Raw genomic sequence first — 22,846 nt, forward strand, 5'->3', positions numbered from 1 at the left:
CCCTTCTGCATGGAACAGCTGTGATTTATAATCTGCAGTCACGTAGTTCCCCAACGAGGGAGTATTGGGAACACAGAGGGTCTTTCTGAATAACAAGTATGAGTCCATCCTGGTGCAGGGATTTGCCCCAACATGACCATCCATACACAGTTCAAGATTCAGGGCTTAGTAAAAAACACCATGTTTGAAAATATCTCCGGGTCACTTACCTGCTAGAACAAAACCCTTCTAGTATCAGTTAACCAACCACAAAAGGAGAGATCTTGTCTTACTTTTTACAGTCTCTGGTCTTGTCATTTGAATAGTCACATAAGCAGATATATATTATCTCTCCTCCCTGACCCTCCCCCAACCCCTCCCCCTCTCTCATATATTGTCATGTTGAACTTCCACACTGGACTACTAGTTCCTGGTCTGTAGTCAAATTTATGAATTCGGATCATTATGAGAGATAATTATGCTCTGGAAATGATACAGTATTTGGATGTCAAAAAGAAGTCATCATTCTTCGAAATAGATGGCTGGTAGCTTTCTCAAGAACTCATTTTATGAACTCAAGTTAAAACAAATGAATACATGTTCCTCTTTCTGCTTCCTCTTTTGAGCAATTTTATGATTGAAAAAAAGACATTTTACCACAATGGAAAATACCTCATTTTTCCATTAAAATGTACTCTTTTTTTTCTGAACAGTTTTCAATCCACTTCCTTGTCCATTGGGTTAAAAGGAGCTGTTCCTAAGAGACGAAGTCAAGTTCTCAGCAAGGAAGGTGGAAAAGAAGGTGTTGGGCAAGTAAGTCTGTTAACCACCCAACACTAGGACAACCATGGCAGTGTCAACAATAACACCAAAGCAGCCAGGTGGAAAGTTGAGAACAAATCACACTCTTGATTGAGTTTAGTCTCCTTTGTGCTAGACTGATTTCCCCCACAGGTGGAGGCCTTGGTTCCATTAGCCCTTTTTATAACCAGTGGGCCCAGACTGGGAATGTTCATGGTACATATACCACTTTGTGTCATTAAAAGGAAAGGGTCCACATGACCCAACATCTAGTTGAAACTTGATTGAAAAGATAAAACAGCTTACTGGTGAGGTGAACAGCAATGTTCAATCGGTTGAATTTTAAGCGTTTTGTATAAGCGCAATGGCTTCCATCTCTTCTACTTAAATATCAACTTCTCCCCCGATGTAGTCTCCCAAAGACAAATAAGAAATCAATCAAACATACTCATGTTTAATATAATGTAAATAAATGGTTTGATCAAATGCTTTGCTCTTCAACTTGACTTTTTCTTCAGTAGTTAGGAAGTCACAATGTCATCAAAGAGAAATTGAGGAAGCTATGGGGAGTTCAGAATTTGGCTCCCCACACTAATTTTACTCTCACAAGTTAAGATTTCCTTATTGACCATAAAATTCTTCCTTTTTCAATTCATCTTCCCAGAAGGCTGTATGTCTTCCCAAAGACTGAGATATGTCTGTAGACAACTTCAACCCTACAGTGATCTCAGGGTTTGGGCATGCCCTCCACATGCGGTGTATTATTCATAGCACACAGACGGGTCTTTATGTCCTTAATAGTTTAGCTTTCTAAAGTATCTGATGGATAAAATACAGCAATCTCTTGATGATCTGTTCTAACTGGACAAAAAGGAGAGGTGCTCATGAGGTCTAAGTAATTTAAATGTATAGGTATCAGAAAATATCAGTATCTCTCAGTTCTCTCTCTCTCTCACACACACACACACGTTTATATAGGCATATAGGTGGTGTTTCTCACAAGGAATTAATTAATTAAATCCGTTGATTCCTTGTGGGGAATGTGCTACTAAGCAGTAACATCTACCTAAGATGAGAAACAACAAAGATGAAGAGGAGAAGCAAAGAGTTGGAATAATCTTCATGTTAGACTATGACTTAAACCCTAAGTAACCTGGATTTGGCTGAAATTCATTCTTTTTTATTGTTTTTTTTTCCCCCAAATAAACTGCATGAGATTATGGTGTTAAAATAGAAATACAGTAGAATCATGTTATTGCAAAAATTTGGCAAATCTACCAGTGAAATCATGTCCCTTGAAACATAACAACCACACATAGTAAAAGCACAATTCCTCTCAACGCGTCCATAAACAGGGTGTTAGCCCTGTTCCTCAGAGTCAACACTATAAAAGGGTTCCCGCATAGTGAACCCACATTCAACTCAGTAATTCTTATCTTGCCATTAGCCTAGCGTGTTAAAATCCATGTCCCAGTAAATTGCTGTGTGGTACGTGAAATGTATTAAAAGTACGTGAAGTAAAGTTGTGTTCATTAAATCTCACTTGAATGTCTGATCGTTAAGAGTATCATTTTCCTATCCCTATGATTATGATTATTGCATTCTTCCGGTGTTTGCCCTTGATTGTGGAGGGGTGGGGTGGATGAAGGAGTGCAGGACTTTTTTGAGATCCATCAAAGGAGTTAGAGAAAAAAAGAGAGCTGAGATTTTTTTTTAAGCCCCCACACATTGTACCTAGTGGGACCAAGCCTTGTCAATGCCACCCGGTTGCTGGCAATGTGCCTCCTTCACAGCAATGCTCACAATCTAATTACCAGGCTTCAACCGCCATTGTAGGAGGGCCCCATGTGGAACGTTAGGTTAACAGGCAAGGAAGCTGCTGAGCCAGCCTTCGACGAGGCTCAGGGCAATTGGAGTTTCCCTGTGGAGAAGGTGTTCACTGCTTGTCTCCAGTTACATGGTTCCACAGTCCCACAGTGTCTGCTGGCATGGCCCAGATCCCTTCTACTGACCACCATATCTTTTCACCTCCATCAGGAGCAAAGGAATGTATCTGAGAACACGTGAGGAGCCCTCAGATTTTCCAAGAGTGTTTAAAGCATTCATGAAGGTAAAGAGAAGTAGGTTGGCTTACATTTTCCGTTTCAGTGATGTGAGTTGTCTGAGGTGATGGTGGGGCTGCTCCAGGAGGAAAGGGGAGTGAAACGCAGGCACTGACCACTCCTCGCCCTGGGTGTTTGCCCATCCCAAGCAGTTGGCAATAGCAACACTGCCCATTCTTTCCTGTGAGGCGCCTCCATGAGCTGACTTCAAGGAGCTGTTACAATTACAAGTGGAAGGACAGCACAGTTAGGATGAGAGAAAAGAAATCATCTCCACCTCATATTCCTATGGTTTAAAGAAGATTTAATTAGATGCTTCCAAGACTGGACATCGGACAGACACTAGGCCCTTTTGGAGGCTGATGGAATCCAAATGGGGAGGAGATCCTTCAGGGGGAAAGCTGTGTCTTTCATAGACCCTACATGAGACCAGGAGAGGCAAACAATTCAGTGGGAAAATAATACTGATTTTTCTAGAGTCAGTGCTATGAAGAGACCAAAAAAAAAAAAAAAGCTATGGCTATTTGAACATTTTGTATTTTAAGAACTTAGGATGATGCCACTGGGCACAGTCGGGCATTCAGAGCGTCTCAGGAGAAAAGGGGATGCAGCCAGAAGGTGAGCGTATGCAGTCCAGAAATCACAAGACCTGCAAGACATTTGGAGGCAAAAATATATAAAACCCACAAGGCACATGCTGATGTCTTTCCTAGAATTTGACTAGAAAGCCTCATTTCCCTTCTTGAAAATAGCCTTTTCGAGTTTTATTTCTCCAAAATGAAATCTTCCTTCCTTTCAAATCTGCTTCTCTCCTCAGAGCAATATGACTTTTTCTGGCGTTGAAGAATACCAAAACAATTTCCCCAGGAGAAATGGATTCATATAAAAATTAGTTCTTTCAAATTCAGCATGGATAATCCCACATCATTTATTCACTCATTCATTCCTTCATTCATTCATTTAGCAATTAACTACTATATGCCAACCAGTGTGCTCAGTGCAGGACTGAGGTGCCACCAATGGCCTCCTCTTCTAATATTTGGGGGCTTTGTATTAAATCAGGTCTGTGTCCTTTCTATATAGAGAGATTCTTCTTATGTTTGTGTCATATACATACATATATATATGACAAGTATAACAAAAAAGTGTAATATATATGTATATTGTGTGCGTGTGTGTGTGTGTGTGTGTGTGTGTGTATTTCAGAATTTTTAATTGTACTTAGCAGGAAGAATAGAGAAAAGTATCTCTTTTCCATCTTCCCCAAAACAGAAGTTCCTATTAGGTGAGGTTTTTTAAGTAATTGATATTAAGCAAACGATTTATCCATAGTGGCAAAGCCACTTAACTTCTAAATGTCTCAAGCTATGTCTAAATGGTAACAAAATACACCATCAATTCTTCTAAAAGTCTAGCTAATCATATTTAATAACATAGGGAAATATTTACCAAATACACTTATGTGAAAAAGCAAGCCATAGGATAAAATGTGGACCATGATTCCAAGCACATAAAACTTATACATAAACACACATAAACAGATAAAGAGAGATGGATAGATAGGTAGATAGATACGGATGATAGATAAGTAGATAGACAGACAGACAGATAGGAGAAATGTACCTAAAAGGTTGAATGAGTGAGAGGTGGTAGAGAGTTATGGATATTTTTATGTATATCCTTCCATACTTTTAAAATCATGTAAATTATTACAATGTCCACAATACCCAAAGTTATCTATAGATTCAACGCAATGCCTATCAAAGTTCCAATGACATTTTTCAAAGACATAGAAAATACCATTCGAAAATATGTCTAGATCTATAAAAGCAATTCTGAGAAATAACAACTCTGGAAGCATCAGACTTCCTGATATCGAATTTTATTATAAAATTACAGTAATCAAAACAGTATGGTACTGGCATAAAAACAGACACATGGACTAATGGAGCAGAATCAAAAACCAAGAAATCAACTCAAACACATACATCAAAGGATATTTGACAAGGGAGCCAAGTAGTCTCAATGAGAAAAGGATAATCTCTTGAAAAGATTGTACTGGGAAAACTGGATATTCACACGCCAAAAAATGAAATTGGACCCTGATTTTATACCACTTATAAAAATTAACTCAAAATAGAATAAGGACCTAAATGTAAGACCTGAATCTATAAAACTACTTAAAGAAAACATAGGAGAAAATATCCTTGACATCGCTCTTGGCAATGATTTTTTGAATATGGTACTGAAACCACAAAGAAGGAAATCAAAAATAAACAAGCGGGACTAGTTAAACTAAAAAGCATCTGCACAGCAAAGGAAAGAACACAATGAAAAAGGAAACTATGAAATGAGAGAAAATATTTGCAAACTATCTATCTGGTAAGAAGTTAATGTCCCAAGTATATAAGGATCCCATGGAACTGAATATCCAAACCAACAAGCAAAGAAATGATCTGATTTAAAAATGAGCAGAGGAGGGGCGCCTGGGTGGCTCAGTCAGTTAAGTGTCTGCCTTCAGCTCAGGTCATGATCCCGGGGTCCTGCTTCTCCCTCTCCTTCTACTCCTCCCCTGCTCATGTTCTCTTTCTCAAATAAAGAAATAAAATCTTTTTTTAAAAAATGAGCAGAGGAACTAAAGAGACATTTTTCCGAAGAAGACAAACAAGTGGCCAATAGATACATCAAAAAATAGACCTCATTAATAATTAGGCAAGTGCAAATCAAAACCATAATGAACTATCGCCTCACACCTGTTAGAATGGCTATTATCAGAGACAAGAGATTACAAATGCGGGCAAGGGTGTGGAGGAAAGGGAACACTTGTACACTGTTGATATAAATGTAAATTAGTACGGCCACCATGGGAAACAGTGTGGCGTTTCCTCAAAATTTAAAAATAGAGCTCCCTGATGATCTAGCAATTCCACTTCTGGGTACAGATCTGAAGGAAATAAAAGCACTCTCTCGAAGAGCTATCTCTACTTCATGTTCATTGTGGCATCATTCACAGTCGCCAGGACATAGAAACAGCCTAAGTGTCTATCAATAGGTGAATGTGTAAAGAAGATGTGAGATAGGTGTGTGTGTGTGTGTGTGTGTGTGTGTGTGTGTGTGGACATAGGTATGCATATATAATGGAATATGACTCAGCCATAAAAAAAATGAAATCTTGTCATTTGCAACAACATGGATGGATATTATTAAGTGAAATTAATTAAACAGAGAAAGGAAAATACGTATGATCTCACTTATATGTGGAATCTTAAAAAAAGCCCAACTCATAGAAACAGAGAGTAGAATGATAGTTGCCAGGGGCTGGAGAGTGAGGAAAACAGAATGATACGGTCAAAGGGTACAAAAGTCCAGTCATAAGGTGGATGCTCTGAAGGTCTAACATATAGCAAGGTGATTATAGCCAACAATACTGTATTTTATACTTGAAAGCTGTTAAAACAATAGATCTTAGAGGCACCTGAGTGGCTCTAAGATTCAGCATCTGCCTTTGGCTCAGGTCATGATCTCAGGGTCCTGGGATTGCGCCCCTCATTGAGCTTCCCTGCTCCGTGGGGAGTCTGCTTCTCCCTCTCCCTCTACTCCCTTCCCCAACTCGTGTGTGTGCTCTGTCTCTTTCTCTCTCTCTCTGTCTCTCAAAATCTGTCTCCCTCTCAAATAAATAAAATCTTAAAAAAAAAATGGACCTTGAATGTTCTTAACACACACACACACACACACACACACACACAGAAGTAAGCATGTAAGGTGACGGATGTGCTAACTAACCTTAGTGTGGTTCTCATTTCCTGATGGATACACACATTAAATCATCACTTCATACACCTTAAACTTATACAATGTTATTTGTCAGTTATAACTCAATAAAGCTGGGGGAAAATTAGTGATTACCTCTGAGGACTGGGATCAGATGAAAAAGAGATTTTCACTTTTTATTTTATATCCACTTGCGTTATTTGTTGCATTAATCACATTTTGTTCTTTTAAGTTTTTATTTAAATTCCAGTTAGTTAACATACAGTGTAATATTAGTTTCAGGTGTACACTTAACTGATTCAACACTTTCATACAAGACCTGGTACTTATCACAACAAATTAAACTGACTTAACTTTAACTTAAATTTAGATTAAGTACTTAAAAATGTATTTATAAATTCAAAATTCAAATACATAAGAATATGATCATTTTGACCATATCTTTGTAATATAATCTTGAGAAATAAAAAAATTAAGTAGATAAAATCTGACTATACATGCCAAATAGTCTGTTCTTTTTATCTTAATTTTTTTTCATTTTGCTAACGAAATTTAACAGTATTACCCATATAGTGTAAATTTGACCTTAAAAATTAGGTTTTAATATCATATTTGAAAGGAGCCCAACTCCAAATTCCCAATTTTAACAAATTCTCAGTTTTTGCAACAGAGAATACTTCTTCACCCTTGGCAATTAAATTCCAAATGCTATTTTGGGGGCTATCCAGGGGTCTCAGATCATAGAGAATTGTACAAGCCCTCGTGAGCCTCAGTCCGAAAGTGGGGACTAGAATAAAGTTCTCCGGATTGGCTTCCTTCTGGCCCCTGATGCTTCAGTCACTCCACAAAAGCCTGAATGACTCCATGTGCTCCAGAAGAAGGGTTTGCCAACCCCAACAAGACGGAGAAGATCTCAGAAGTGCTCAAATTCTTGGCTGAGCCAGCTGATTTAACAGCCTCTTTATAGAGGATGTTTTTATTTTTGATCCTATATCCCAGAAATTTGAGTTTCTTGGAATAGAAAATATGAATGTGGGTGGGCCTACTCATTTCAAAGTCCTTTTCCCTCCCTCTCCCCCACCCCCTTGTTTCACATGTTCCAGTCTTTTCCTCCAAGCACTTTCTTCTCTCTGTGGGCTTTTCTTTCTCCCCACTCCCCTCAGAGACGTTCTCTCCGACTCTTTCTTTATTCTCAAGAATGGTTTTCTCTATCCTAGACCCAGCGATTGAATCGCTTCATGGCTACTCTAATTCAGCCGTCAAGATGACCTAAATAAACAAGCTGGCAGTAAAGTCTTCCTCATTTTCCAAACATCTCAAGCATCAAAGGAGGCCAACTGTGGCAAAATTCATCTGTTATTTTTAAGTGACTATTTTCTAAAACCCCCAGCTCTCCCAACAAAGGACAAGAAACCCGCAGCCCTTCTGACAACTAAGTTGAGTCTCTGAATACAATTTCAACATTCTTCTATGCTTTTAATCTCCTTCTCCCTTCCTTTCTCCCTTGGCCAAAGACATACTATGAAATGATTTTTTTCAAAGATTCTATTCTGGCCACTGAAACTTAGAAACAGAGCAAGGAGTTATGAAGTGAATCTCATCCCCAATTACAGTCTTCCCACCAACCATCCTCTCTCAATTCCTCCAGTTTGCACGTAAGGCAAAATGCAGGTGCTGCAGAGGATAGGGCGGGCTATGGAACCACGCTAGATGTGAAGCCTTTTGCAAGTCACATCCCCTCTTTGGACCTTAGGTTCCTTGTAGTTACTCATTAGAGTCATTCACAGCTATCAGTCTTCTCCCCTGCTCCCAGTTACAAGCTAGCATTTCCCTTTCCTACACCCTTTGAAGGCAGGCATAGCCATAGGACTTGTGTTGTCCAATGAAATGTTAGCAGAAATGCATGGATCTCTTCCAAGCAAAAACTAAGAGCCAGTTCACCAGATGCCTGTCTTCTTTTCCAGAGACCATAGAAATGTATTTCAAAATGGAATCTCCATCAGCCTGGGTCCCTGTGTGACTTCAATGAGTAGAGCCCCCTCTGCTACCCCATGTAGAACGTACCCCACAGTAGCACGTATACTTTAAGCCACTGAGATTTGAAGGTTGTTTGTGATGTATCGTGATCTAACTTACCCTGACTGATACGCTCCTTATCTATAGAATGGGGATGGTGATAATAACATCTCGCAACACACAGTGTTGCTCTGAAGATCAAATGAGATGACTCACGCAGTAAGTGCCCAGTGACTGTTGGTGATGTTTATTTCTAGGAGACACCTCAGGCAAGCTAAACAGATGATTAGAAGTGCAGCAATGTCTTACGCTAACTTGGAACAGTAGAAACAAAGGTGGAAAGCAACACCCTTAGAATCACTCTCGCTGGAAAATATCCTGGCCTTCCCCATCCTTGTTTCATCATCAATAACCAATTATCACTTTATGCACTCTGACCTGCCTACACAACCCACTGTCATCATGAAAACACAATCTTCCACTTCTTCACCTTCTTGGGATGAATTCCCAAACCAATCCTGACTCACGCAGGTGATCGCATATTATACAGTACACCGCTCTCTCAAATGCATATGTCCCTAACAAGCATTGTATGCATTGCTACTTAGGTTTCCTTAGGAATGTCTTCAGCTCATTTTTAATTGTCTAATTTTCCTAAAAGGACAGGAACCATGTCCTCTGTTTCTCTGATGCAGTTTCTCTGTTCCTCTTGCAGTTTCCATATTTCCCCACACGTACCCTTCCTTGTTTCTCTTGCAGTTTGCACTGCAAGACCATCCCATATGCATCCTTAACCCCCACACCTCAGAACCTCTGGCAAAGACCTGCATTTAGCCGAGGTTCCATTCGTGTTCTTCGCTGGCTGGTTTAACCTGTGCCAAGACCTCAGAAAAGGTGAAACAAAGGAGGGCTTGCCCAGGATCGATCGTCAAGGTGATTGCAACTCCTCCTTCGGCTAAATCGGGGTTGCTTACAATTTGAACATGTTTTATTATCCAAAGGGGTAGCTGTACAGGTTTGCAAAGTATTGTCCCAAGAACCCCAGATGGTTTGTCATTTTGCTCACCTGATTACAGTAATTAAGAAAGTACGTGAGAACCTTGGCTACCCAAAGCATCCACGGGTCCATCTGGGTTCACCAGAGAAGCACAGGAATGATAATAACTCACTTCCACAGCATGGCCATCTCTTCCTGCGGGAATCTGCTGTGTAGACAGACCTCTTTGGGTACTTCCTGCCAAAAAGATAAATTTGAGCTTCCTCAGAGCAGAGCAAAGGCACTATGAGACACAGCATGACTCAGTGGATTTCCATAAATCACGAGTTGGCCTATCTGTTTGGGTCAGCAAGCCAGCTCTCAAAAACCCACTGAAGAGTGGATCAGGAGCAGAACGGACAACAGGAATCCAGAGATAACTGCCGAACCTGACTTTAATCTTACACTTCTCTCTTCCCCTTTAAATAGGCAATGTGCTTTGTTTGTGTTTGACAGCTCAGTGGCGGCGGAGCGTGTGGGGCACCAAATCTCTTTCAGTTCCACATTGCCGAGTTTCCCAGAAACCAGGCTTAGATCTCAAAGCCACAACAAAGAGATGCCCATTTAGTAAACTGACCCCCTTTATCACCACAGGAGCTTCTGTATTTTCAAAGTGGTAGGCTAGGAAAGGAGAGACGGCATTTCGTACTGCCCGCTTTCAGCCTTGCGATAGTTCCCTCTTAGACGTGCACGTCCACGGGGGCTAGAAATCAACTGGAAGAGTAAGAGCCATAGACCGCTCCACCCTCCCATTAGCCAAGCCCTTCCCATGTGCCCCCAGAATTAAAGTACTCACTTATGGGAGATCCACTTCCTCCCTTCTTGGTGAGGCCCCTTCTCCAGACAGCCTCCACACTTCCTTTTGGTTAATACGAAGAGCTGATCGTGTGTGTAATCTGCTTCCAAGTGATCGAGTGAATGGCCTCTACATGTGGGGATGGCAAGAGACACAGAAAGATAAGCGTACTTTCACACCGTCTGTCCATATAAAATTGAAGTTAACCATCTTATGTTAATGAAACTTAAAATTTTTTCATACGGGCAAATCTATATACGCTAAGTAAATGTGTCCTATTTTATTATTAAGTGATGACAGCACATGGTATTTTTAAATACTGTACAGTATTTACATTTATTATATTGCCAATGAAATTTCATCTCACTGGAGACTCCCTCTTCAACCACCCCATCTAAAATAATGTGCTCCTCCCTATTACTTTCTGTGCTCTAACCCTATTTTCTTTACAGAATTTACTATTATCTGCAATTATTTTATTTATCTCCTGGTTGGTTTGTTTATTACTTTTTGTACCATTGGAATGTAAGCTCGATAGGCAGGAGTTTTGCCTAGAACATTTTCTAGCATGTGGTAGGTGCTCAGTAAATGTTAGCAGTTTTAGGGAGAGAGAGATGTTTACATAAACACACGAAATTCCAAACTGGTAAGGAAGACACTTTTAACACTGATTATCTTTGGAGAACTGGCCTAAGAATTCCAAAAATTGGGGGGTAAATTCACTTTTCATTCTACCCTTTTGTACCATTTGAATTTCTACCACAAAGGTGTATTTCTTTCATAGTAAAAACAAAAAATAATAAATTTAAATATATGACAATATAGAAATTTGAAATTTCACGTGATGAAAAAATACCACAAAGTTAAAACACAAATAATGTATTAGGAGAAAAAAAAATTCATCACAGATACAAGTAATGTAATTCTTAATACACAAGCAAAACCTAAAAATTAATTGAAAAAAACAAGTCAATAAAAAAGTGGCAAAGAGCATGAATAGGCAATTCAGAGGAATGAACTTCCAAGAGGCAAAAAAAAAAAAAAACCAGTAAAAATATATTTAAGGGCCGCCTGGGTGGCTCAGTCAATTAAGCGTCCAACTCTTGATTTCAGCTCAGGTCATGATCTCAGGGTTGTGAGATCAAGCCCCTCATCAGGCTCCATGTTGGGCATAGAGCCTGCTTAAGATTCTCTCTCTCCTCCTTCTCCCTCTGCTCCTCCCCTGCTAAAAAAAGTAAAAATTAAAATAAATTTAAATATATATTATATATATATGTTAAATATGTATTCAACCTCATGGATGGTTTTTTTTTGTTTTGTTTTTGTTTTTGTTTTTTATTTCACCAGTGGAAATTTTATTTTTTATTTTATTTTTTTTTATTAATAATGATTTTTTATTATATTATGTTAGTCACCATACAGTACATCCCCGGTTTTCGATGTAAGGCTCGATGATTCATTAGTTGTGTATAACACCCAGTGCACCATGCAATATGTGCCCTCCTTACTACCCATCACCGGCCTATCCCATTCCCCCACCCCCCTCCCCTCTGTAGCCCTCAGTTTGTTTCTCATAGTCCATAGTCTCTCATGTTTCATTCCCCCTTCTGATTACCCCCCCTTTCTTTATCCCTTTCTTCCCCTACTGATCATTCTAGTTCTTATGTTCCATAGATGAGAGAAATCATATGATAGTTGTCTTTCTCTGCTTGACTTATTTCACTAAGCATTATCTCCTCCAGTGCCGTCCATGTTGTAGCAAATGTTGAGAACTCATTCTTTCTGATTGCTGAGTAATATTCCATTGTATATATGGACCACAACTTCTTAATCCAGTCATCTGTTGCAGGGCATCTCGGCTCCTTCCACGATTTAGCTATTGTGGACATTGCTGCTATGATATGTATTCAACCTCATGGATGGTTAAGATGAGATACCATTTTCCCATGCATCAGATTAACAAAAATTTAAAACAATCAGCACGAATGAGGAGCAAGGAAATAAGCTCCCCCATATACTTCTGGGTGCAGGGGTGGAGGAGAGAAGTGTAAATTGCTACAACCTTTTGGAAAGGAATTATGCAATATCTAAAGAAATTTAAAATATACATGGCCTTTGGTGATCAATGTTCTGGTTTGAATTCTTTCCTATAGAAATAAACATACATATAAGGATATTTTTTAATGTTGATGCAGCCCAGTTTTTAATGGCCAAAAAAACCCCTAAAATCTCATCAATAGAAGACTAATTAAACAAATTTTTATATACCCACATAACAGAAAAATTTAAAGATATTAAAAATGGGTATAATCTTTATTGACTAGAGAACTATTTATAATGTGAGAAAGCAAGTTATAGAGTAATGTAATTCATGTACTTAATAATCCCATTTTTTAAAAAACATACACTATTCCCTTCAAAACTTTAAACATAGGGTTCTGTATGTATACATACATATGCACATACACACATAATGTATATATGTACACATAAAAGCATATGCTTTTATGTTTGCATGAGTGTGGAGAAAAACAGGAAATGATATGCAAGGCACTGTTAACATTGGGACCTTGAAGAGATTCTGGTGGAAAGTAAATATTAATTTGTTCATTTCTTTGAGTGACTTAACCTATTAAGATGAGTAAAAATAGCAAAATTAATTGCAAAGAAAGCAAATGGCTTTCCATTCACTACAAAGTCTTTAAGTCTAGTTCCAGGCCTTAATTTCCCTTTGCAAAGAAAAGCCAGCCCTATTATGGGCCTATTTGTTCCGTGGGAAGAAAGATAGCTGCTGACCAAGATTTACCTAGTCTTGTTCATCCTGAGCGACTGGGAAGTGTGGGACTCCTGCTGTCACATTGCAAGGGGCCAGGCCCTGATCAGTACATCTCCTGGACACTCCCTTGCAGGCAGCAGCAAGGTCCATGACAAGCCCAGAGAGGGGGAGAGAAATGTAATTACTAGCTTTCTTGGGCGACCCCTGTTTCCTGGCTCAGGTTGGGTGCATACCCTCCATTAGACTCCAACATTGTGGGAAACCTTTCTCCCGGGAACCCTATGACTTCTGTCTATGAAGTTCCAAGTCCAAATATTTGACATGAGCCAGGACTGCAATCCGGAACTGCATTTAGCCAGCCCTGAACTACCTCTCAATCTCCCAGCCCCTCCTCCACCTCCTTCTCCTCTTAATCTCTCCAGAATCACTCCAGTTAGAAAACTTAAGTCTTGGGGTGTCTGGGTGGCTCAGTCATTAAGTGTCTGCCTTTGGCTCAGGGCGTGATCCCAGGGTCCTGGGATCGAGTCCCACATCAGGCTTCCTGCTGGGAGCCTGCTTCTTCCTCTCCCACTCCCCCTGCTGGTGTTCCCTCTCTTGCTGACTGTCTCTCTCTCTCTCTGTGTGTCAAATAAATAAATAAAACCTTTAAAAAAAAAAAAAACTTAAGTCCTGGTTTCTTTTTTTCTTAGGAAAGATCTCCAGAATGTAGCTTCCTAAACACCATCCCCCATAAGAGTCAGAGATCCAGAAAGAAACATAAAGTACACCTTTGAGGAGAAATGATGATTTATGAAGAACAGCAAAGGAAGCCAGGGAGGGGTTTTGCTTAAATATATTTGAATACCCTAGAGAATTGCAAAGTACTGTATATCTCTACTAGATTTTTTATCTGATTTATCACCCAGAAGGAGAGTTACCAGATAAAATAAAGGACACCCATTATATTTCAATTTCAGATAGACAATGAATGATTGTTTTAGTCTAAGTGCATACCACAAACTGCATGAGTCCCACATCTTTATTTGCTAAATCTGGCAACTCTACCCAGAAGGGAACTATTTATCTTTTCACTCTTATTCTCAGGAATATCTTCATTCTCTGTATCAATATTCTTCACTTATAAATGCCTTAGCTTCACTCAAGCGTTCACAACAGCTCCACTCCCTTTTATGTCTCAGAAACTTAGAACTCTTCACTCAGTAATAGCAAAATCCAGTCTAGTTTCCTTTCTAAGCAGTGTTCAAATGGAAGTACAAGAAGTGTGTCTTGCTCAAATTACCTGATGACAGTGCAACCAGCTAGTTTATAGACGATTTCTCAGCAAAATGAGCAAGCATTTATTTAGATAGAGTGTTGCAAAAACAAAACAAAACAAAAGCCTCTTCCCAATACTGAGTAATGCTGATAGGAAGTGGTAATCAGTAATCATGGGGTTTATTTAATCACTATTAAGAGCTTAGTTAGAACATTCAGATTCCAGAGAAGTGTGTAAGACCTACACTGGCCAGAAGCCAACTGAGATGTGCTTCATCATCTCACATAATATGATCTTGCTCCCAGTCCATCATCAGGAGCACGTGCTATGACCTGATACTAAAACCAGAAAGAAGAAGAGAAAAAAAAACAAAAAAAAGAAAATTGCATGCCGATATCCCTGATAAACATAAATGCAAAAATCCTTAACAAAAATTAGCAAATTAAATTCAACAATATATTAAAAGGATCATATAACATGATCAAGTGGTGTTTATTCCAGAGATGCAAGGATGGTTCAACATCTGCAAATCAGTCAATGTGATGCACCACGTTAACAAAACAAAGGATAAAAATCATATAATTATCTCAACAGATACCGAAAAATCATTTGACAAAATTTAATACCCACTTATAGTTAAAAACTCTTAGCAAAGTGGGTCTAGAAGGACTATACCTCAATATTAGACAGGCCATATACGACAAACCCACAGCTGACATCATACTCAACAGTAAAAAGCCAAAAGCTTTTCCTCTAAGACCAGGAACAAGACAAAGAAACCCACTCTCACCACTTTTGTTCAACATAATTTTGGAAGTTCTAGCCACAGCAATTAGGCAAGAAAAAGAAATAAAATGATCCAGCTTGAAAAGGAAGAAGTGAAGTAAAACTGCTATTATTTGCAGATAACATGATACTATATAAAGAAAATACTAAAGACTCCACCAAAAAAAACTGTTAGAAGTAACAAATTCAGTGAAGTTGTAAGAAAATTAATTATAATTAATTATAAAATTAATATACAGAAATTGGTGGCGTTTCCAAACACTAATAATGAGATGTCAGAAAGAGAAATAAAGAAAATAATTTAAAGTTGCCATCAAAAAGAATAAAATACCTACAAATGAATTTAACCAAGGAGGTGAAAGACCCACTCTGAAAACTGAGACATTGATGAAAGCAACTGAAGACAATACAAATAAATGGAAAGATACTCCATGCTCATGGGTTGGAAGAATTTATATTGTTAAAATGTCCATACTACCTAATGCAATCTACAGATTCAATGCAATCCCCATCAAAATAGCAGTGGCATTGTCCACAGAACCAGAACAAAGAATCCTAAAATTTGTATGGAACCAAAAAAGATCCTGAATAACAGACAAAGCAATCTTAGAAAGAAGAACAGAGCTGGGGGTATCACACTCCTGATTTCAAACTATACTATAAAGCTATGTAATCAAAATAGTTACAAAAGCTATGTAATCAAAACATAAAAACAGACACATAGATCAATGGAACAGAATGAAAAGCTCAGAAATAAACCCATCCATATATGGTCAATTAATCTATGACAAAGAAGTGAAGAATATATAGTGCAGGAAAGACGGGCCGGGAAAACTGGACAGCTACATGCAAAAGAATGAAACTGGACGACTTTCTTACACCATACACACAAATAAATTCAAAATGGATTAAATGCTCCTAGAAGAAAACATAGGCAGTAAGTGCTTTTAGGTTAATCTTAGCAATACTTTGGGGGCCAGTCTCCTCAGGCAAGGGTAACAAAAGCTAAAGTAAACAAATGGGGTTACATAAAACTAAAAGCTTTTGCATGAGAAAAAAAAAGCATTAACAAAACAAAGAGGCAAACTACTAAATGAGAGAAATATTTGCAAATCATACATTCAACAAGGGGTTAATGCCCCAAATATATAAAGAACTTAGACAACTTAATACCAAGAAAACAAACAACCTGATTTAAAAAAGGAAAGAAGACTTCAATAGACATTTTTCCAAAGAAGACATACAGATGACCAACAAGTACATGAAAAGATGCTTAATTTCACTAATCATCAGGGAAACGCAATTCAAAACCACAATGAGGTATCACCTCACACCTGTTAGATTAGCAATGATCAAAAAGACAAAGAGGGGCGCCTGGGTGGCGCAGTCGTTAAGCATCTGCCTTTGGCTCAGGGCGTGATCCCAGCGTTCTGGGATCGAGCCCCACATCAGGCTCCTCTGCTGGGAGCCTGCTTCTTCCTCTCCCACTCCCCCTGCTTGTGTTCCCTCTCTCGCTGGCTGTCTCTCTCTGTCAAATAAATAAATAAATAAAATCTTAAAAAAAAAAAAGACAAAGAATTATCAAGTGTTGGTGAGCATGTGGAAAAAAGGGACCCTCATACACTGTTGGTAGGAATGTAAATTGGTGCAGCCACGACGGTAAAGAATATGGAGGTTTCTCAAAAAATTGAAAATAGACTACCATGTAACCCACAATTCCACTCTGGGTATTTATTCAAAGAGAGTGCAAACACCAGTTTGAAGGGATATAGGCACCCCTGTGTTCATTGCAGCAATATTTACCATAACCGAGATACAGAGGCAATCTAACTATCCATCAACAGATGAATGGCTACGGAGGATGTGGTATATGTATATAATGGAATGTTACTCAGCCACGAGAAAAGAATGACACCTTGCCATTTGTGACCACATGGATGGACCGAAAGTGTATTATGCTAAGTGAAATAAGTAAGACAGAGAAAGACAAATGCCATGTGATTTCACTTGGGTATGAAACCTAAAAAATAAAATAAACGAAACAGAATAGAAAAAGACTCACAGATAAAGGAAACAAGCTATTGGTTACCCGAGCAGGGAGGGATTGGGGGTGGGCAAAACAGGTGGAGTAAAAGGTATGAACTTCCGGTTATAAAAGAAATGTCACGTGGATGTAATGTACAGCATAGGAAATACAGTCGATGAGTAGTAATGACTGTATGGTGACAGATGGTAACTAAGGGATCATTTCAGAATGTATAAAATATCAAATCACCATGATGTACACCTGAAACCAATAGGACACTGTACGTCAATTATACTTCAATTTTTTTAAAAAGTTATTTTCCACTAGTGGTAGTACATTGCAATGAGTCGTCCCCACTCTCTGGTTGGGTCTTGCTGTGACCCACAGCACACAATTCTAGGGCTGGAAGCTGGGGCTAAAACAATTGCCTTTGTGCAAACCTCACAGATACTCAAGAAAAAGACCTGGTTCTGAGATTTAACAAACTAAGTGAACTGGCTGCCACTTCATCCATGTGAATTGTCTCATTTGATAATGTCTATTTTCCTTGGTCCAGTGGGCCTTGTTGATTTATTGTTACCTATTTATAAACTATATTCCTTTGACTTAAAAAGAAAATTAATAAAATTATTAATTAAAGGAAGGAGAAGAATGGATATGAAGTGGAAAAGATGGTAGGTAGAAGAGAATAAAAAATAGATTAAATATTGAACCTCGGTAGAAAACAAAGCTTGTTTAACCATGCCCACAGGCACTGTGCTGTGGCAGTCTGCCCCTCCTCTGTTCTCTTATGGTGTTCCACGCTTGCCCCAAATGTGAATAACTATGTCAGTTCAAATAAATGCATGGTAAGATTTTGTTAAAGAAACGTTGATTCTTCGGGGCGCCTGGGTTAAACGTCTGCGTTCAGCTCAGATCATGATCCCAGTGTCCTAGGATTGAGCCCGTGTCAGGCTATCTGCTCAGAGAAGTCTGCTTATCCCTCACTCTCTGCCCCTCCACCCCCCAACCCCTGACTCATGCTCTCATTCACGCGCTCTCTCTCTCTCTCAAATAAATAAATAAAATCTTTAAAAAAAAAAAAAGAAATGTTGATATTTAGCAAAATGTTGACTGGGTGTTACCAAGTTGAGTTAATATGGATAACTTTAACTTCTTGCTTGTTCTCTATTTTCTAAATTTTCCATTTCTAAGTAAACACGTATTACTTTTTCATTGGAAATATAGATTACATTACCATGACAGAGAGAGAGAGAGAGACTCAGTAACAGGCTCAGAGAGACTTGGATTCAAATTCCAGTTCTACTGCTTCCTCCCCGCAGGCAAGGTGCACCATCTCTGTAAATCCCAATTTCCTCACCTACGTAATGGATAACAATAATATCTACATCAAAGGGATTAAGGAGAACCAACCCATATAAAGTAGCGCCCAGCGCGTAGTACGCATTCATCGGATGCCAGTGTGGAACTGTCAGTAGGTAGCATCATCCCCATTTTACTGATGAGGTCATTAGACTTGAAGAATTTAAGTGGCACTTGCTCAAAGTCACACACATATAAGTAGAAAATCTGAAACTGAAACCCCATCTTCCATGAGAGTTTGCATCCTTCCTGCCATGATTCCCTAGTTCACTGTTGAAAAGCAGAACTTTTATGATGTCATTAGTGCAGTTTGGTTGAGTTCAACACAACCCCAAATGAAGCCGTAGCTCTTGTGCCAGAAACCCGAATAATACTTACACAGATCCTTCATTTCACTGACTGTGCCTGGACTAGACTCAGAAGGAAGGAAGACAATCATCTCAGTAAAGACGCTGTGAAAAACCACACAGGATTTCAGTCCTCTGGGCTCCTCCCTCCCCTCGAGGGTTGTTTGGAACTAAGGCTCGTCTGGTGTCACTTCCTGCTTCTGAGTCATGATCACAGATTAGTATCACTAACCCGAGCTGTGTTCCAGGAGCTCAGGAAAGAACATTCTCTGAGCTTCACTTTGGAATTGGCTCCTTCGCATAATAAATACTTTCTGAACTCATCAAGAGAGGTTAGAGAAGAATTAATGTCCCCAAAGAACTTCATTTATTTTACAGATTTATGAAATATATCATCTTGCCAAGACCTCATGTGCACTTCTTTTTTCAGTAAAGGTGACACAGAGTTTCTCCCAAAATAAAATTGACTCTTCCAGATGCTTAAATTGAGGGTCATGAGTCATCCTGGCTGCCCAGTATCACTGAGGACACAGTGTAACTTCTTAACATATAAGCCTTAATAGCATTTAGGCACTCTCCCTTAACACACTTGCCAAAGGTCTGCGGTGATGGTCTTTACCACTCCCATAACAGCTTCAGGTCAATAAAGTTTAGTGAGCGCCATCTTTCCTGACCGATAGTTTTTACAACTAACCTTGGAGTTAGATCAGGGTTTAAACAAACCCTGAGCACTCATTGTGGGCATGCACTGAGCCAGGCACTGAGAAAGTCCAAATCAATAAGCCCCTCTGTGTCCTTGAAACTCACAGTCCAAGAGAAGGGAGAGATGTTATTTTTAAGCTGAACTGTTGGATTGAGTAAAGATATAAGCCAAGCGCTGGAGAACCTACTCTGTTGAAGGGGCTTTACTGAGGAGGTGATATTCGGTCTGTGTGGTTTAGAAAGATTGCTGAGAAAAGGGGAGTAGAACATTCATGATAGATGGAACCACATACGAAGAACATGGAGGAGTGAATGAGCATTGGTGGTGGGTGGGTACGTGGAGGGGGTAGGGACAACATTCCAATATGGGGACACAGGGTTGGCCAGCAGCAAGAGCTGAGACTAGTGGGGACCAACTCCTGATAAGCTTTGCGTGCTCTGCTAAGGAGTTAAGATGTTATCCTCATAGTTTCAAAAAATGTGGTCCTTTTGGTAATAGTAACACAGTGACTGGTAAGAATCGGCTTCTTGATAAACAATGTTTGTAGCCACTGGCCATCCATCCGCCACCTAAGGTTACCCTAAGGACACTTCCCCTGGATCTCTCTCTCTGGAATAGTGCTCTTCACACCCTCCTCCCCCAACACACACACATACACACACCCAACATATACCACCTCAAACCCCTCTCCTCTCAGAGCTGCAGCTCCTCACCTTCGCTGCTCCAACCCAGGGCTCACTACTCTCCTGACAGAGGCCTGCAGCCCCACCCTCACCCTATGTCCCTGCAGGAAAGCTTCTTTGTTCTGTAATAGAGCCCCCAGCATGAGACAGAGAAATGTGTTCTCTTCTCCCAAACTGGAAATTGGAGCACCAGTATCTCCCTATTTGCTAAACCCCATGTTTATTGCTTAATCTTGGTTTCTTCTACTGACTCACTTTGTTTTGCCTTTCCTGAAATTTTCTACTGTCTTGACTTCTGGGCATTGCTCTCTTCTAGCTATGGTCCAGCATCGCTGGTTGCCCCCTTGAAAGCCTCCTCGTCCACTCTTGCAGACTTGCTTCTCACCTGTTGTATTACCTGCCTCTACTGCTCCCGAGCACTTCCCTCAACTCCAACTTTCTGATCAGGGTAATGACCCAAGCACACATCTGTAAGGGAGCCTCTGCCCCCAGGTTTGTGCTTCCCCTCTCTTCCTCCCTTCCTCTCTTCCTTCCTTCTTTTCTTCTCTTTTTCTCTCTTTCTTTCTTTCTCTCTTTCTTTCTTTCTTCTTTCTTTCTTTCTTCCTTTTTCTTTCCTCCTTTTTCTCCTTTCTTTAATAAGGGGGGGAATAATATATTACCATTCTTTCTATTCATCTCGACATTATCTTACCACTAAATCCCATCTGTCTTCAGGCCCTAACAAATTTACTCTTAAATATCCCTAATCCATCCCCTCTTCTTCCCCATGTGCCCTTCCCTCAAGCCTTATTAATTTTCTCTGACAGAACTCCAACAGCCCCCGAGTCCCTCTCCCTATCCTGTGCTGATGGCCTCTCCCATCCAGTATAACGGAATGACCAAGTGAAGTTTAAAAGTGTGAATATGAACATGTCAGTCCCCTATTTGACATCTCACCTCCAAGTGGGGCAAACAAACCCATATTTATCAAGCCCTATTGGCCCAGCCCTTGCTTGCAAGGTAATCAAACTTCCCACCTATTCTTAACAGGCTATTCTTAACATCTTTTGCGTATTCATGCTGATTCCCCCTCCCATACCCAGAGAAAATTCCCACAAATTCTCACTTTCACCCCCTTCCCTGACTGCATCCTTCCCTTCTAGCAAAAAAAGAAAGAGTTCAGACACCCTCTGAGAGTCTTGTCCTGACCCCATGCACCTTCAGCTTACTGTCCTAGATACATAGCGCACTATTCTATCTTCTGTGATGGCACTTAGACTTAAGAAATGGGCATTTAACTGCCTGATTCAACCATGATGTCCTTACCATCAGGGACCCAGGTTATCTCTGTATTCCCACTAAGTACTCAATACATTCGTGAATGAATAAATAAATACCTATATCCTCAGAAACTTGATGATCAAGTTCTTTCGAACTAGTTTATAACTGCATATGGGTTGAGCATATTCTGTGGGCTAGCTGGGAAACCTACCTACCATTTATAAATTTGTTTCAATGGGAAAATGCATTGACAGTCCCAAAGGATAGACTTACAAACAGAATTTGGAACAAAACTCATTAGTAAACTGAAGATCAATTACATTTATCTCTTTGCATTTCTGCTAGCTATGAAGTTGGTCTATCATTGTCTGCTCTTGGATAGTGAGGCATTAGAATAGAGAGAATGTAAGTAAACCTCTAACACTAAGTATTCTTTGATTACCTTTCTAAATATTTAGTAAATAAAAACTCATAGGCTGGATACATGGGCATGGACCACAGGCACACTTCCCAAGAAGCTGCTTAGACATTTCTTTTGTTTTCTGGCCCTGTATTCATGTGATCCTATTTAGGAAAACCTGACATTTGGAAATCCAAACATAGAAACCAGATACATTCAAGGGTTATGACTCAGGTTACAAAATAATTTGTTACTTTAGAAATTTAATAGTGACTTACTCTGTTCATTAAAGAGTAATAAAAAATTATCATGGACCTCTGAAAAGAAATAGAGAATTTAAGAACAGAATAAAGCCTAGTTATATTTGCAGTCATGAGCATTTCTTTTTGAAATGCCATAATTTACCCCTCCCCACTTGGGATTTATTCTTGTGGCATTACAACTCTCCCTCTACTGAGAAGCACAACAAAAGACCATTTGAGTAGGAAGCAGATGTGTATCTTTTGGAGCTTAACACCCCTGGCTCAAATCTGACGGTGAAAATTTACAGCCTTTAAAATATACTAGACTGTGGTCGCCGTGACTGGGAGGCCTCCTCCCCAGCCGAGGGAGTAGAATTGCTAAAATGTTAGTGGCCAAAGGGGGCTGGTGGGAGGGAGGAAGGAGACTGAGTCTTCACTGGGAGGAAATGAACCCAGAGATTATCAGTGGATGATATAATCAAAAACTCATATACCAGTATCCAAG

At 39.6% G+C, this 22,846-nt stretch overlaps 1 long non-coding RNA gene across 3 annotated transcripts in view; it reads right to left on the minus strand.

Moving 5' to 3' along the window:
- Positions 1–19,211, minus strand: part of LOC103658205 — a 54,574-nt gene extending 35,363 nt beyond the window's left edge. For all 3 annotated transcript variants that reach the window (XR_567062.2, XR_567060.2, XR_567061.2), the window contains exons 1-4: positions 19,085–19,211; positions 10,502–10,630; positions 9,736–9,903; positions 2,915–3,097 (exon numbers count right to left, since the gene is read on the minus strand). This is a non-coding gene — a long non-coding RNA (uncharacterized LOC103658205). The remainder of the gene's footprint in view (positions 1–2,914; positions 3,098–9,735; positions 9,904–10,501; positions 10,631–19,084) is intronic.
- Between the last annotated feature and the right edge of the window lie 3,635 nt (positions 19,212–22,846).

The sequence above is a fragment of the Ursus maritimus genome, unplaced genomic scaffold (genome assembly GCF_017311325.1).
Source record: "Ursus maritimus isolate PB19 unplaced genomic scaffold, ASM1731132v1 scaffold_2, whole genome shotgun sequence".
NCBI classification, from domain to species: domain Eukaryota; kingdom Metazoa; phylum Chordata; class Mammalia; order Carnivora; family Ursidae; genus Ursus; species Ursus maritimus.